General features: G+C 54.9%; 1 long non-coding RNA gene across 1 annotated transcript; it reads right to left on the bottom strand.

The window, feature by feature from the left end:
- Positions 1–1,251: 1,251 nt before the first annotated feature.
- Positions 1,252–7,484, bottom strand: LOC122238821. The gene is made up of 4 exons (XR_006218011.1): positions 6,918–7,484; positions 4,841–5,018; positions 2,504–2,641; positions 1,252–1,646 (listed from the first exon to the last, which is right to left on the bottom strand). It is a non-coding gene; the product is annotated as an uncharacterized LOC122238821 (long non-coding RNA).
- Positions 7,485–15,995: the final 8,511 nt, after the last annotated feature.

Here is a 15,995-nt window from a genome sequence, read left to right as displayed (position 1 = left end):
AGACTAGACCATAAGCACCGCCCTCAGCGCCGCGAGATAAGTCATTTTTTAAAATGCGGAAACATCTCGAGCACGGCAGAGCCAGTGACCATCCATCCAACCAGCTACTTCTCTAGCACTAAGACCAACCTGAAGAGATCCCGTTTTCCAGTCTATGGCAATAGAATGATTGTAAATAAATGTAAATGTTCAGGGGCGCCTGGGTGGCTCAGTCAGGTGAGTGTCTGACTTTGTCTCAGGTCGTGGTCTCACAGTTCATGGGTTCAAGCCCCACCTTGGGCTCTGTGCTGACAGCTCAGAGCCTGGAGCCTGCTTCAGATTCTGTGTCTCCCTCTCTCTCTGCCCCTCTCCCACTCGTGCTCTCTCTTTCTCTCTCTCTCAAAAATACATAAAATGTTGGGACACCTGGGTGGCTCAGTCAGTTAAGCTTCCGACTTCGGCTCAGGTCCTGATCTCACAGTTTGTGAGTTCGAGCCCCACGTCAGGCTCTGTGCTGACAGCTCAGAGCCTGGAGGCTGCTTCAGAGTCTGTGTCTCCATCTCTCTCTGCCCCTCCCCCACTTGTGCTCTGTCTCTCTCTATCAAAAATAAATAAAATGTAAAAAAATTTTTTTAAATAATAAATAAAATGTTAAAAAATTAAAAAAGTAATAAATGTAACCATTTTGAACATAAATGGAGTATTCTCGTTAGATCTAAGTGGAATGTTACTGAAATCTAAATTTTAAATATAACCGGTATAAATTCGCACTGTTTGCTAAGTGTCCGCTTTTCACCCACGAATGAGGTTGGGTTTTCCTCAGAGGGCACCCCCGTCGCGGGAGGCAAGGCACTTCCGTCTTGAAGACCTTCTGGAAAGAGTTTTGTCTCACACGACATTGTTTTCCTTGACTCGGTTCCTTCCATCTTCATACCTACTGGCTGAAAATAAATGCGGGGGTACTTTCTCATTAATCACAATCGTTTCACCCAGAAGCATCCACCAATACATCACGTCGACTGTCACAGGAGCTGGTTCGCTGTAACTCTGTCCTTACATCCTACGAAGGAGAACTATACGTGCGCCTCATTTCTTGTTCCATAGCCCACGGTCTTGTGGGATTCCAGAAAGTTATGATTGAGCCTACAGAAAAGCTTGGCCATCACAGCAAAATAAATAGCTCACAACTGAATTGAACAATGGATAATAATTTTTGCTACCCTTTGCATTATTCAAACATTGGCTCAGCCAAGAACGCATTCGCTCACACAATCCTTTAGGAAGCAATTATATTACACGAATGTCACTAACATGGGAACAGAGGACAAGGCTGCATCTCAAAGGACACCAGAGAGTCACCTGGGACTTCAGATCCTGTCTGCTCACATGACCCAAAAAGAGGTTCTCCCTACCTACAGGGAGCGCCTGGGTTAGCGGGGACTCCAGACCTTCCCTCCGGGAGTGAGATACTGTCTGCTCAGCACTCGCATTGGGAAAGAGTGTTGGGACGTTAGGTCGTCTTGAGTTGGGGCTCTTCTCGGTCCAAATGAGCCCTGTTACCCAATGCCGGCTGAGGACGCAGAGGAGCTTCCCAAGCATGAGGAAGACACAAAGCTGGGGTGGTCGCCAAGACTCTGGGCGCCAGAATATTCTAAGGAGGAGCTCACCTGAACAAAGAAAATGCAACGGAGATCCAATAACGTCCTGTACTGAGGCCCCAAAACAAAGCCCATGTGGAAAGCAGCACGACAAGCCACAGCAGTGAACCCAGGAACCACCACGGCTTTAAAGCCAAAGGACACGACAAGTGCGGCTACTTAAAACCCCTGCATCGGGCTGCACGAAAGGAAAGAAAGCACACGGCCCTGGATGCCTGTGCTCAGCTCCCAGCCAGGCTGTCTGTGGTGACTGTGCTGAGGAGACCACCTGCTGGACCGGATCCCTCAGTTTGCAGAGATTGGATCCCTGAGTTTGCAGGGACTGGATCCCTGAGTTTGCAAGGACTGAATCCCGAGTTTGCAAGGACTGGATCCTTGAGTTTGTAGGGACTGGATCCCTTCCCTGAGTTTGTAAAGACTGGATCCTGAGTTTGCAAGGACTGGATCCTGAGTTTGCAAGGACTGGATCCCTGAGTTTGTAGGGACTGGATCTCTGAGTTTGCAAGGACTGGATCCTTGAGTTTGTAAGGACTGAATCCCTGAGTTCATAAAGACTGGATCCCTGAGTTTGCAAGGACTGGATCCCTGAGTTTCCAAAGACTGGATCCCTGAGTTTACAAGGACTGGGTCCTTGAGTTTGTAAGGACTGAATCCCTGAGTTCATAAAGACTGGATCTCTGAGTTTGCAAGGACTGGATCCCTGCATTCGCAAGGAGAGGATCCTCACATTAGTAAGAACTGCTCATTCAGGGAGGCAGGTTTTCCCAGTGAGATGCTGGTGGGATACATGGGTTTGGGTGCTGGGCCTCTGCTTCTTTCTTTTTCCTTTCTGCTTATTTCTAAAGGTCATAAACATTGAGGGTCACCTGGGAAGAAGGGCCACGTTTAGGGGACTGTCCTTGTCCTATGACAGTAGCACTGTGACTTCTGCGGCCTGCGCGCTTCACTATTATTTCTTCATCAGCTGACGGAGGCAACATTTTCCCCAGAGCAGATCGCGACACCTAAAAGGCAATTCATCACAAAGAAGATTCAGGGGAAGTGTTCACCTCTTGGAAGGCACAGCAACTCGAAGGTAAATTCCACGTGGAACCGACCGTTCAACAACAATTTGTTGTTGTGTGCAACGGTGTGCTAGGGAACAGTAAGGCTGCAGGTGGGGGCCTCAAGCTGGTTTCTCCCCACAGCGTGTTGCAGATTCTCGCAGAACACAGCCGTATCACAAACTGGGGTCGCCTCTCACGGTTCTTCACTCTTTCAAAGTATCCCAGGTGCCCAAAGGCAACAAAATAACCACCACCCACGTCTGTCTCCTTGGATGGTGCGTCTTCCACTGGGAAAGTATTCAGCAAAGAAGAAAACGCGGCCCTGTTGTTAGCGTCGCCGCTGACAATTGATCGAGGACTTGAAACGCAGACTCTCAAGCTTCCCTGCTCTGAAGCAAACTCTGGAAAAGCGCGGCCCTTCCGGCGGGACGCGGGACTTCATTTATTCACCGCTCGGCCCTCTGGCGGGAGGACGCCGACGGGAGGGGGCTGGACAGCCTTCCGTCCCGTTTCCAGGGCAGCTGATCGGTCCTGGGCTCACGAGTGTCACTGACGGCTCGATGCGCTGGCCCCACAACCGTGCCTGCCCGAGCAGGTGCCTGCACGGACCCAGAGTGAGGGTCCCACATCCGTCCCGCTTTCTTTCAGTCAGGCGTGCAAAGCACGCTTTGCAGGCGTGCTTTGCAGAGCACCATGCTGGGGGCGGCACTGCGCACGGTGGAAATTCACCCAGCACATGAGCTCCAAATAAGAGAGGGAGAGAGAGTGCGTGTTACTGTGTCAGAGCTGAAACATCCTGACTCCGTGAACTGTAGACTTAAACATTCACAAGCAAGTACGCCCAGGCCCTGGGGCTCAGCAGCCACACGACGCGGGGGGGCATCAGCACCGGGATGCATCTCACAGGCTCACTGTCCGGTCACGGTCCCCAGGAGTGCGGGCTGCTGCCCTACCAGGTGCCATGAGATGCCTCTGGAGACCAGACAGGGGCCGGGTTCCCGTGTCCGTCATTCATTTACGGACGTGAGTTAACAGCCAGCCAGCCCCTCGCCTCCCGGAGGGTGAGCGTTACCGCCAGCGCCAACGACGACGCGGCCACCTTTCCCGTGACATCACTTCTAAGTAAAACAAAAAACCTTCTGGTACCAGAGTGGCCGACTTCCTTCTTGTGCAGACGGCGGCTGCGAACGGCCCCCCGGCTGGCGGTCCCCGCAGCCCCGACACCCTCAGGCCGTCCCGAAGCTCCAGGTTCTGTCGCCTGAGGGCGTCCATCTGGCTCTGGGCTGGCGGTGACCGCAACTCCTGGCTCCTGAACTCCTAGTGAAGCCGGGCCACCTACCGCTGGAGCCGCTGTGCCGTCGGGGGGAGAGACCGGGGAGGGAACGGGGCTCAGGCTTCGCTGTGGTGTTTGTGCAGGGGGGGGGGGCCTCTCCTACAAAACCCTCCAGCCCTTTTGGGCGTTAGCCTGGACCTTCTAGAAAAGAGGTCAGGGCCTCCGACAGCTAGGAGATGAATACGACTCTGACGCCTTTTTCCTTCTGATTAAGCAGTGTCCGTTGTGACTTATTCCGCAAAATATAACCAGATACAGGTGGTTAGCGAATTGCTGTTCTTTGTTTGCCGAAAGAGGTGGATAAAGCTTTCGTTTCTTTCTTAATCTCACCTGAGGGGGCAGCAGGCAAGAGTTAGGAGCTGGTGCTCTGAGGGCTCCTGGGTGGCTCAGTCGGTTGAGCATCCGACCTCGGTTCAGGTCTCGATCTCACGTTCGTGGATTCGAGCCCCGGGTGGGGCTCTGTGCTGACAGCTCGGAGCCTGGAACCTGCTTCGGATTCTGCGTGTCTCCCTCTCTCTGCCCCTTCCCAGCTCGCACTCTGTCTCTCTCTCAAAATAAATAAACATAATTAAAAAAAATTTTTTTTAAAAAGCATGTGTTTTGAAAAGATTCAGAAAAGGTTATAATCCTGGCTTCACCGCTTCCTTGCTGTGTGACCTCAGACAAGTCACCTCACCTCTCTGGGCCTCAGTTTCTTCTTCTCCAAAATGATGACAGAATGGCCTCAGATGGCTATTCTGAGAGGTGAGGCCTGTGCTGGACTGGAGCCCCCGGAACAGAGAATGGGAAACAGAACAAATGCCAGCAGTTACTTCTGTAGCTACTTGGTTCAGTCTGTCCGCTGTAACGTCACACAGGTTTTTGTGGCTTACAAAACAGACTTCAGACAGAAAACATGCTGTCTGTTGGGCATAACAAGGAAATCTTCGTGTGTGAGGATCCAAGTGTGCTTAGGAAGGAAGGTGTCGATCTGCCCAAGTTAGACACAACTGACCAGAGAACCTTAGAATAAAGAAAATGAGGTAATTTAAAAAAAAAAGGCATTTTCCTCTCCTAGAGATTATCCCTGAAAAGTAATCAGAATCACACTGCAAATTAATGATTAAAAGAGAAAATAACACCATTTGGGAAGAAATTAGTGATTGCATTGTTCTCTCAGTTTGTTCTAGAAACAGTAGGAAAGTAATTGCATTTCCATTTTAAATTAAATTATTCCCCCTCCCCCTGGAATTATCCTAATAATGCCACGTTTGTGAAGATTGTCACGGCAGGGCTCCGGGCAGAGGGGTGGGGCTGGCAGGGAGCCAGGGACCTGGGATTCGTGTGGGTCGTCGGAGGCCCGGTGGCTTTCCCATAGGGAATCTGCACTCAGAATTTCGCAGGGGAGAGGCCAGCGGGGGCAGGGCGGTGAGCGGTCTCCAGCACAAAGAGGAGGAAAGAAAGTGTGGTGACCAGACCATGTGTACGAGCCCCCGCCCACCCCCTCCCCCCCATGTCATGGGGAGCCAACCCCTGCTCTGGGACATCCTGGGGGTGGGGCTTCGGGGCCAGGAGCTCCGCCCTTATGCTGTCCAGGGAAGAAGCAGGGGCGTCTTGCCAACTCCTGCTCGGGCACATCGCCTCTGCCTCGGAAACACTGCCCACCTACTCAGCACCTGCTCCCTGATGATCACCCGCCTCCCAAAGTGGTCTTGTGTAATCCCGAAATTAGCCTTGGAGGGAAGCGGTCATCTCCACCCCAGCAATCGCAGACGAGGCCCCGCAGGCCAGTCGCCAGCCCGAGGTCACAGACTGACAGCGGGGACTCTGAACTCAGAGGGAGAGGTCGAGTCCAGAGAGGGCATTCCTCCCCCGTTTCCTTCAAGGCACGCATCACTTTCTAATGTGGTCTGTGAATTACTTGTTTACTGTGTTCACCCACACCCTGCCTGCCCTCGACAGGACAAGTGCCCGAGAACAGGGAGGGACCCCCAGGAACCTACAACAGCGTCCGGCACCCGGCAAGGGTCAGTGAGTATCCGCCAGTTCTCCCAGTGTTAGTGCACCTGGGAAGACGGACGGCTGGCCTTGGGCGAGGGGTGGGAGGAACCAGAGAAGGGACCTCACAGAAGGTGCTGGAAGCCCACCAGGGGCACAGAAGTGAGCCGGCTCGGGGGCAAAGCGGCACATCTCGCTCCCGCCTCGGGCCCGGCACTGGGGTCTGGTAGAGACTGCAGTCATTGCCCGTGGGGAACCACACGGGGAACCACATCCGGCTCCGGCTGAGACGGCTTTGCTCACCGTGGTCACGGGACCCCTGCCAACCCCTCCGTTTGCGGGCAGCCGGGGGCTGGGACTTGGAAAGAGCTTTACCCTGGTGCACGGCCCGATCTGGATCCTTCTTGAAGAGAACCTTGGAAATACCACCTAACCCTCTTAGCCAGTGTTTCCAGCTAAATCGAGGACGTCCTCTGTCCCCCACCACGTGGTGGCCTGGGGCACCCCTCCTGGGGCCCGGCTGAGACTGTGTTGAGTGTTAGCTCCCGTATCTGTGTCCCCACGTGTCTGTGTCCCCACGGGCCTCTCAGTTCATCACCATCTGACACCTGGGGAGTCAGATAGCCCGAGACTTGGGGCTGCGCCCGCCCGGTGCTGCTTGGGGGCCGTAACAAAGACACCCCTTGTCTCTATTATTCACTTGGGATGCTAACACCTCTCGCCAATCCATGAGGATCCAGGGCGGTGGGGCGTCTCACGCGCCCAGGACCGGCCTGGCACGCACAAAATACAGTCACCCCAGCTCCCGTGGCCAATATCTCTGAATTCTGGGGAGCACAGCAAAACCCTGTGTCGTATTCAAACAGATATCCTGTCACCTCTGCAGAAATTCGCAGAAGCCACGGCGTTTTAAAGCCAGCCTACCAGCTTCTCCTCGGAGTCCTGCTTTGATGGCTGTTTCGGAGATAAGTGAGGTTGCCGAGGACGACACGGCCCTGCACTGTGTGGTCACAGCCGCTGGACAGGTGGGCACGGGAGGGGACCCGGAGGGGCTCGAAGGAAGCAGGGGGTAGAGAAGCGGAAGGTCTGCGACTCTGGGGGGAAGATTTAAGTCTCGGGAACTTCCTCATGCTCGTTTGACCAAGTTCTTACAGCCTCGTGCCTTCCCTGGGATTCAGGAACTTAGCTGAGACGCCGAAGTTCCTTAAACTCCCCATTCTACCTCTCGTCTACGGAGACACCAGGCTGCGGAAGGAGAGCCATACGCCCCTCCTAGAGGGAAGACGCGTGTCAACCTCCAGGTTAAAGCATCACCAGAAAGGTCTTGCAAGAGGAGGCAGGGAAATCCGAGTGCCGGTGTCAGGGGCAGGATGGGGACACAGGCAGGTGAGACCGAGGAAGAGCCCCATTCATGCCCAGCACGTCCTCGGCCCCGCTGTCCTCCCCGGAGAGCCCGGCCCTGCCATCCTCGGGGTGGCCGGTCTCCAGCTGCTCCGTGGGCTCCTGGGACGTCAGCATCCCGCTGGGGAAGAAGGAGGCTTCGGGAGCCGGCCCGGGGCCCCGCCCTCCACTGTGAGGTGAGCTGGGAGACACCTGTTGGTCACGGGCCTCTGTCCCCACAGTTACAAAACTACCTCCGGGAAGGACCCGCTCAGTGTCAGGGCCACAGACAGAGGGGCCCAGTGGGCCACAGGTGGCCTCTCCTTGGCTGATAGAAACCACTTTAATTCTAGAACATGGGCCAGCCACGCTGTGGCAGACGAGGAGGCCCCCCAGAATAACTTGAGAAGGTCAAAGCCTTTCTGGCACACAGACAACTTGGGCAGGGGGTCGGGTCGGGGGGTACTTAGAAAGACACCTCAGATTATAACGGGACACATCTGTGCGTGCGCGGAAATGTACTGGGTCACAGTCTTCAAACGGCATGAACTCAAGGAGGGACAGCGTAACCACGGCGACAGAAGACTCGCGGGTTGAAAGCCCCCGTCTCTGGATGAAACACAATCACACGGACCAAGGACCAACAGATGTCTCTGCCATTCTGTCCCCAGGTGGATTGGACCGAGGTCTCACCAGGGAGCTGGCCTGATTCCTTCCATCTCCTGCGACCCTGAAGGGGGCACTGGTTTCCCGTCTCTTTGAAAGAGGAAACTCGCACGGTCCTTGACCCCAAACCCTTCAGCCCCTCAGTCTAAGGAAGACCCCCTCAGTGCCCCAACTGAACTTTGTCACCTCGCCAGTGCATGGCGTTCCAGGGTATGATCCTGTCCCTCCAGGGCGGCCCCCACGGCTGCCCCTGGGCCCCCTGCCCCATCAGAGCAGCCAGGAAACCATGGACTGGTTCTTAACGGACTCACTGTCTTAAAGGGGCCCCACACAGCCCCCAACCCACGTCATAAGCCTAGGTTGTAATTCCATATTTACAAATATGTGATCTGAATATAGTAGGCTCTTGGTTGGTGGGAATTGGAAATGGTAAAGGTCGACCTCCCAACTGACCAGAAAAAGTGTATTTATTTATTTTTCAGATGTTTATTTACTTATTTTGAGAGAGAGAGAGAGAGAGAGAGAGAGAGAGAGAGAGAGAATCCCAAGCAGTCTCCACGCTGTCAGCACAGAGCCCAACGAGGGGCTTGATCCCATGAACCGTGAGATCACGACCTGAGCCGAAATCAAGAGTCAGACGCTCAGTCGACTGAGCTCCCCCGGAGCCCCCAGAAAAGCGTATTTAATATCAAGTTCTCTATAGACAATATACAGTAAGACCTCACTTCTCTCAGCACATATGCAGGAAGACATATCAGCTGCCATCTGGTGTCAGAACAGAGCATCTGCTGGAAGAGATATTCGTGAGGAGGACTCAAAATGCCATCGCTTCACAAAATGCCCCTGCATCTAAATTGTCCGCGTGACTCGGTGGCAGTGCAGATGGCCAGGAAGCCGGAGAATCAACGCTCGGTGTTAAATGTTCACCATCCTCTCTCACCGACGGCCCGGCGTCCGGAGCGATCGCACATTTCCAGAGCGTGCAGGTGCCCCACAGACGTGCCCCGGGGCCCCCTGCTGCCCAGCCCTGTTCTCCTGGCCCCGGCCCTTGTCGGCCGGGGTGGCCGGGCGCCCGGGGCTCTGCTCAGTATTCACGCTGCCCGTGGAGCAGCCCCGTGGTCGCTGGGACCCCGGCCCGGCCAGGTGTCCCCTGCAGAACAGCTCTGGCCACGTGAAGCTGCACGTGCAGAGGAGCTCCTCGCCGTGTTCTGGATGCGGCCACAGCCCAGTACGTGCGGGCGCAGCCCAGAACCCGACGGTGCGCTGTCCAAACTGAGTCCACATCCTTCTCGCGCACAGAGGCCTTTGCGGTACCTTGAGGTGTCCGATTTGGTGCCGAAGTGCCTGAATCTGCTGCGACACCGGTCAGGTGACTAGCTCAGCCCACGACGTGCACGTGAGAGGCGGGAAACACCGATAGCTTGAAGGAATGGAGCGAATCTTGCAGGTGGTTGGTTCCACGTTATGCGAACACGAGGCGGTGGGAGGCCCCTTCCCGCCGGAAACCCGACTTCGTGATGCCCTCGAGGCTGCGGTCGCCTCACATTTCCCCCAGGTCACAGGCAGAGTCCCTGACAGCCTGTCTTTATTTTCTGATCTCAGTTTAAGGATATGTGGCTTTGAAATTAGAATCGTTGGGGCGCCCGGGGGGCTCAGTCGGTTAAGTGTCTGACTTCGGCTCAGGTCACGATCTCACGGTTCGTGGGTTGGAGCCCCACGTCCGGCTCTGTGCTGACGGCTCAGAGCCTGGAGCCTGCTGCGGATTCTGTGTCCCCCTCTCTCTCTGCCCCTCCCCCACTTGCACTCTGTCTCTCCCTTTCTCTCAAATATAAAAAATAAACATTAAAAAAAAGACAGAAGAATTGTTGGTCCCTGAACGATGACTGTATTTAGCTCCCCACCAACGTTAATAGCAGGAGATCCTATATGTGCTTGTTCTCCAATAAAATAGTGAACAGAAGACACAAAATGATCCTGTCCTGTGCCCACGCCCGTGACACATCCTCAGCAAGCCCAAGTGTGCATGCGAGATTCCGGTAGGGCCTGGGGGTTATACAGGTGGGGGCTGCTGGACGCAGGGACCCATCCGTGGGAAAAGTCACTACGTGACTTTTCATTTTCTAGGCCCAACATAACGAGGCTCACACGTGTGCTGTCGCAGCTCCCTCCCTTTTCCCCTGGGAGAGTCGAAAGCCTTCTTGGGCCACAGCGTAATCTCCTTCCAGTTCCTGAAGTTTCCCAGTGAAGCATCGTTTTAGTTTTGTTGACGCAAATTGAAGGAGCCTGTTAGAATTTCCCAAAGAAGGGAGGGAGTTTTATTCGAGCCCACGTGGGGGCAGCAGCCCGGCAGGCCACCTTCACAAAGAAGAGCGTGGTCCGGAGAGGGGACACACCGTGCAGGCCCGTCAACGCTCTGTCCGCGTGAGGAGCTACAAATCGTCCTGATGAAGGACGTTCCAGAATGTTACAAACCCTGTCTTACACTCTTCGTACGTGCCAGGCTGCGTGGCTCTGGTCTCATGGGGACATAACTAGGTTTTACACTTATCTTTGTATCTGGAATGGTTTTTGTAAGGTTATTGGTCAACTAAACAGTGTGTGCCCGGGGCAGAAACACAGCCCAAGCTTCGAAGTGCGGTCCAGTCACTCTGACCTGGCTGAATGTTAAAGTAGGCAGGGCCCATAATCCTTAAAGCCGACAATCTCTATTTTATCAGTTTCTTCTATCAAAAAACACAATTAATAAAAACCAGTATGATGTTTTATGGTAACAACAACCACAAAAAAAGCTACAGAATCTAAATTAAATAGAGATCAATGTATCGCTTGCCCTTCACCCTCAGACCTGGGGTGCTTGCCCCAAATCCCTGGGCTCAGTAGGGTGAGCTCTGCATCTTGGGGTGAAGTGAGAGGGTCAGCATGTCGGTATTCACCCCAACAGCCCCGGCCCCGAATGTACAAGAATTGTCTAAGTGCTTCTTGTTTTTCCAAGCACACTTCCGAAGTGAAAAAGAGAGCACAAACTAACAGAGAAGGGACTTGTGTCAATATTATCGGGTCATGTTGGGAGGTTGGGGCCTCCGTCCGGGGCCCAGGGTGACTCGCTCCAGACCAGGCTGCCCTGTCTCCGCCTGGAGCCAAACGGCCACCTGCCGTGTGACCCCCGCCCAGGAGCGTGTCCTGCCACACTCGGGGCCGTGCTGTGGGCTCTGCCCTGGTGCCTCTGGCGTGGACAAGCTGAGGGGGCAGCCAGGCTCTGCTTCACGACGCAAGCTGCCTTTCCCAACCATCCCTGGAAAGCACAGGGCGCAGCGTGCGGACCAAACGTTCAGCAGAACGGAGTCTAGCGATCATCTCCGCATGATGTCACGCACACACGCACAGGCACGCACACACATGCACACGCGTGCGTCACCAGTTTCAAACACTGAAATGCGATGGGAAAACACCCCAGACCAATGCTGTAAGTAGGCTGTTACTTCCTATGCTACCTTATGATTTTGCACTTCGTTGGATCTGTTTCTGTAAATGTCACCTTGACCAATGAGAGACCAAAGTTTCAGACACTAGCGCTGGGTTAAGACTGGCTCTCGCTGACGCTTGCTGAAGCTAGGGAAGCGGTTTCTCTACTTCTGTGTATTTTGCTTTCCCATAATTAAATTGTAAAACAACACAGTGCCCATTCTTACACAGTCAAACCACCAAGACTGCATTGGAAGCGCTCTTAGGCGCGTTAGCCTGAAAAAGCCCAAAGAGTACAAAACATAACAGGTGGATTTTTGCTCGTTTTAGAGTCTGTTTTGTCCTCTGGCTCCGTTTTGGCATCCACCTGTGTGATCGATGTCCCCTCCCCCACTTTCAATCCGCGGGTGCCTTTCAGTCTGAAGTGAGTCTCTTGAGGTAGCTGATAGATGGGTCTTGTTTTTCTATCCACTCTGTCACCCTGTGTCTTTTGACTGGAGCCTTGACTCCATTTACTTTCAAAGTAATTACTGACAAAATGTATTTATTACCATCACTCATCACCAGGGAAGCGCAAATCGAAACCACAACGAGATACCATCTCACACCTGTCAGACTGGCCAACATCAACAACACAAACAACAGGTGTTGGCGAGGATGCGGAGAGAGGGGGACCCTCTTGCGCTGTTGGTGGGAAAGCAAACTGGTGCGGCCGCTCAGGAGAACAGCGTGGAGGGTCCTCAGAAATAGATCTACCCTGCGACCCAGCAATAGCACGGCGAGGAATTTACCCAAAGAATACAAGAACACTAGTTCAAAAGGATACAGGAACCCCGATGTTTATAGCAGCATTGTTGACAACAGCCAAGAAACAGAAGTAGCCCAAATGTCCATCAACTGGTAAATGGGCAAAGAAGATGTGGGGAATATACCACGGAATATTACTCGGCCATAAAAAAGAATGCGATCTTGGGGCACCTGGGTGGCTCACTCGGTTAAGCGTCCGACTTCGGCTCAGGTCACGATCTCACGGTTCATGGGTTCGAGCCCCGTGTCAGGCTCTGTGCTGACGGCTCAGAGCCTGGAGCCTGCTTCAGATTCTGTGTCTCCCTCTCTCTCTGGCCCTTCCCCGCTCACGCTGTTTCCCTCTGTCTCAAAAATAATACATGAACGTTAAAAAAAACATGAGATCTCACCATTTGCAGCAACGTGGATGGAGCCAGAGGGTATTACGCTGAGTGAAATAAGTCAGTCAGAGAAAGACAGATATCGTATGATTTTACTCATGTGTGGAATTTAAGAGACAAAACAGATGAGCAAAGGGGGAAAAAGGGAGAGAGAGAGAGAGAGAGAAACCAAGAATCAGACTCTTAACTACAGAGAACACAGTGCTGGTTACTAGAGGGAAATAGGGGGTGGGGATTAAGGAGGGGACTAGTTGTGATGAAATAAATTAAACTAAAATAAAATAATTTTTTAAAGTATGGATTTTTTTTTTAAAAGAAAGGACAATGCTCTTTTTCTTAAAGGGACATTTATAAAACTGTTCCATTCTAAGTACCCTCTGACCTCCTGCTCTGACCCCATCCAAAGGGCATCTCTTAGGTCAAACTTCACCTTCTGAGGCTTCATGGAACATTCTAGAGGTTTCCTTTCCCTGCTCAGAAGGGTTTCCTGGGGGCCCAATCAGGACCTGACCCAGTCGCGAAGCCCCGGGTTGGTGGCAGGCTGATACTAAGGGGCTTTCCGTGAGGGTCCCTGTCCCTTCCAGGCCTGCTCAGTGTCATTTATGGGGATCGGGGTTCCCGGCTGACGGGATGGGGCACTCTGTCACCCTTGCCCCACTGCTGCCTCTGTGGGGTGACTCTGCTGACCAGCGGCTCTGCCGGCCTCCACCACCCCAGTGGGCACCCGGGCCCCCTCCCCACCTCTCGTCCGCACTGCCGGGGTCAGCCTGGCTCACTTCCGGGGAATCAGACTCTTAACTACAGAGTTAAGTTAACTCCAGCCTCCTTGGCCAGGAACCCCCAGACCTGGGGCCAGGAGACCACGTGCCCCACCCAGCGGCTGCCTTGTTCCTCTTCTGTGGCTTTTTCTGATGGTCAGGATGTACTCACCCCCTCAGGGGTGGTTCCGGAACTCAGGTTGTTGTAAGTGTTGCAACTGACCCCCCCTCAGTAAGCACTGACCCCCCTCGGTGCACGGGTCAGACAACGGGCAGTTGTCAGTGTTTCGTGAAGTTTCTCCTACTGGACCCCATGCCCCGGGTCTCCCCGAGATACGCTGAGGTGCTGAGTGAGATGATGAGTACCCCCCGAAGGGTTCTTGGTGGGGCGTGGTGATTTGTTTGGGAGATGAGCCTGGGCTGAGCTCTCCACTCTCTGCACGAGGAGAGCTGTTTCTGTCCACCTGACCCCACCGGAGACAGGACCACCCTCTGGCGCGTCCACGAGGGCCTGACCTCAGCCGGTGCCGTGTGAGCCACCTTGAGGTTTTCCTGTACTTTAAGGGTCTTTGGGGTTCTTCCCCCATTGTCTGCACCTGCTGGGGTGGGAGAGGACCCCGCGTCACGCTCTCCTCTGCCCCGGGTTCTATTCACATCCTGAGGCTGCGTGCGCTCGGACCCGCCCATCCGCCCAGGGAGGTGACCTGGGACCCCTCCTCGTGGTGGTACCCCAGCTCCGCCGGTTCTCTGCTCAGCTGCAGAGGTGTCTTCCCGGGGGGGGGAGGGTGGTGGCGGGGGGGCGGGTCTCAGCTGCTCTCTCCGGGCCGGCCAGGCCGCTGTCTTCCCTGAAACTGCCCTGGATTCGCGTCCTGGGGCAAACGCCGCTGAGGCCACTGGTGGAGGCCGGCCCTCCTGGGCGTCAGGACCCCGGTCCTTCTCTCGCAGATGGGAAACGTGGTGTGTGAATTACCAAAGGGAAACCCAGACTGTGCTCCCCTCCAGCGCAGTTTACGGACACACCTTGCCCGAGGTCGCTAGGCCAGAACGAGGGGCCGACCGTTTGACCGTCAGAGCGTCACCAGGAAGGGCACGGGCCCCTGTGCTGGGCCGTCGGCCGCTTTCCTCCTCCGTTTCCACAGATGCCGGGAGATTCCCATGAGATACTTACGACCGCCTGAGTTCCGGAAACACCCCAGAACCGTCGTGTAAACGTTGCGATTTGTGCAGATTAGGGAATACGAGTCCCAGGATGGAGCCCCAGACAGATTTTAAACCATTTCTTACTTAACAGGGTTCCCATCCCTGTGCCGTGCCAGGACAACACAAAGTTTTCCCAGTGTTTTCCCGGTGTTCCCTCAGCCGGGCCGTGGCGTCGAACTGACACGGCTCATTTTTGTGCGCTCGACACCGCAGGTGCCCTTTGGTTTTAGGAGCAGAGACCAAGGCCCTGAGAGGCCCTCTGCGCGGGGCTTTGTGAAGGGTGAGCTCGGGAAGGCACGGCCTCCGGGCTCAGCGGTGAGGCAACGACGCAGAAACACGGGTCAGACCCACGGTCGGGAGCGCGTCCGCCGTGCCGCAGAGATTCGGTTGCCGGAGAGGAGCCGGGGGAACAAATACGCCTTTCTCGGCAGCTTCGCTTTTTTCCAGAGAGAAGCGTCCAATGACCGTTAGCCACCGCAATGCTCTGTCCTAGTTTGTGAGGCTCTGCTTTTGCAGAAGATCCGTGGGATGCGGAGGAAGCCTGCGTGCTTCCGTGTCCCGAGCGCGCGGCCGGGCGGGGGTGGGGGCTGGTCGCACTTGGCCAGATGCCCCGCTTAGGTGAGCGGCAGCCCCGCGACTTCCCACAGGGGCCCAGAGGGGGCTCCTCAGACCTGAAGCTTCCTGAATGGAGAGAAACACGAGCTCCCTGGGGACAGCGTGAGGCCAGGACTGAGCGGGGGCTCGGGAGCAGGCCACCCCACTCTGAGGCGGAATCTTGTTTCTTTTCAGTCCCGCATCCTGTAGATGCAGCCGCCTGTGGGTTTCTGCCACCTCCAAACCACAGTGACGGATTCCTATTTTTGTTGGACTCTTATTGGTTTGTGAAATCGCATAGCCTTTTAATGCACAACTCAGTCTTTCACGTCCAAAATGGCCCATGGTCAGCAGGAGTGTTCCTCCTGGTTCCAAGTCCCACAGCCCGTGGGGAAGTGAGGGGTCCGATGTGGAGCAGACATGCTGTAGAGGAGCAGAGGCATCACGGGGAGGGACAAGGGGCAGGGGGCAGGGGACGGGGACAGAAACAGAGGACAGGGACAGGGGATGGGGACAGGGGACAGAGATGGGGATAGGGACAAGGACAGGGGATGGGGACAGGGGACGGGGACAGGGGACAGGGGACAGGGACAGGGGACAGGGATGGGAATGGGGACAGGGACAGGGGACAGGGACAGGGGGTGGGGACAGGGGACAGGGACAGGGAACAGAGATGGGGATGGGGACAGGGAATGGGGACAGGGGACAGGGATGGGGACAGGGGACAGAGATGAGGATGGGGACAGGGGATGGGG

Source organism: Panthera tigris, chromosome B2 (assembly GCF_018350195.1).
Source record: "Panthera tigris isolate Pti1 chromosome B2, P.tigris_Pti1_mat1.1, whole genome shotgun sequence".
Classification (NCBI taxonomy): domain Eukaryota; kingdom Metazoa; phylum Chordata; class Mammalia; order Carnivora; family Felidae; genus Panthera; species Panthera tigris.
The sequence above is the reverse complement of the archived record's forward strand: the minus strand, read 5'-3'. Positions and strand labels throughout refer to the sequence as shown.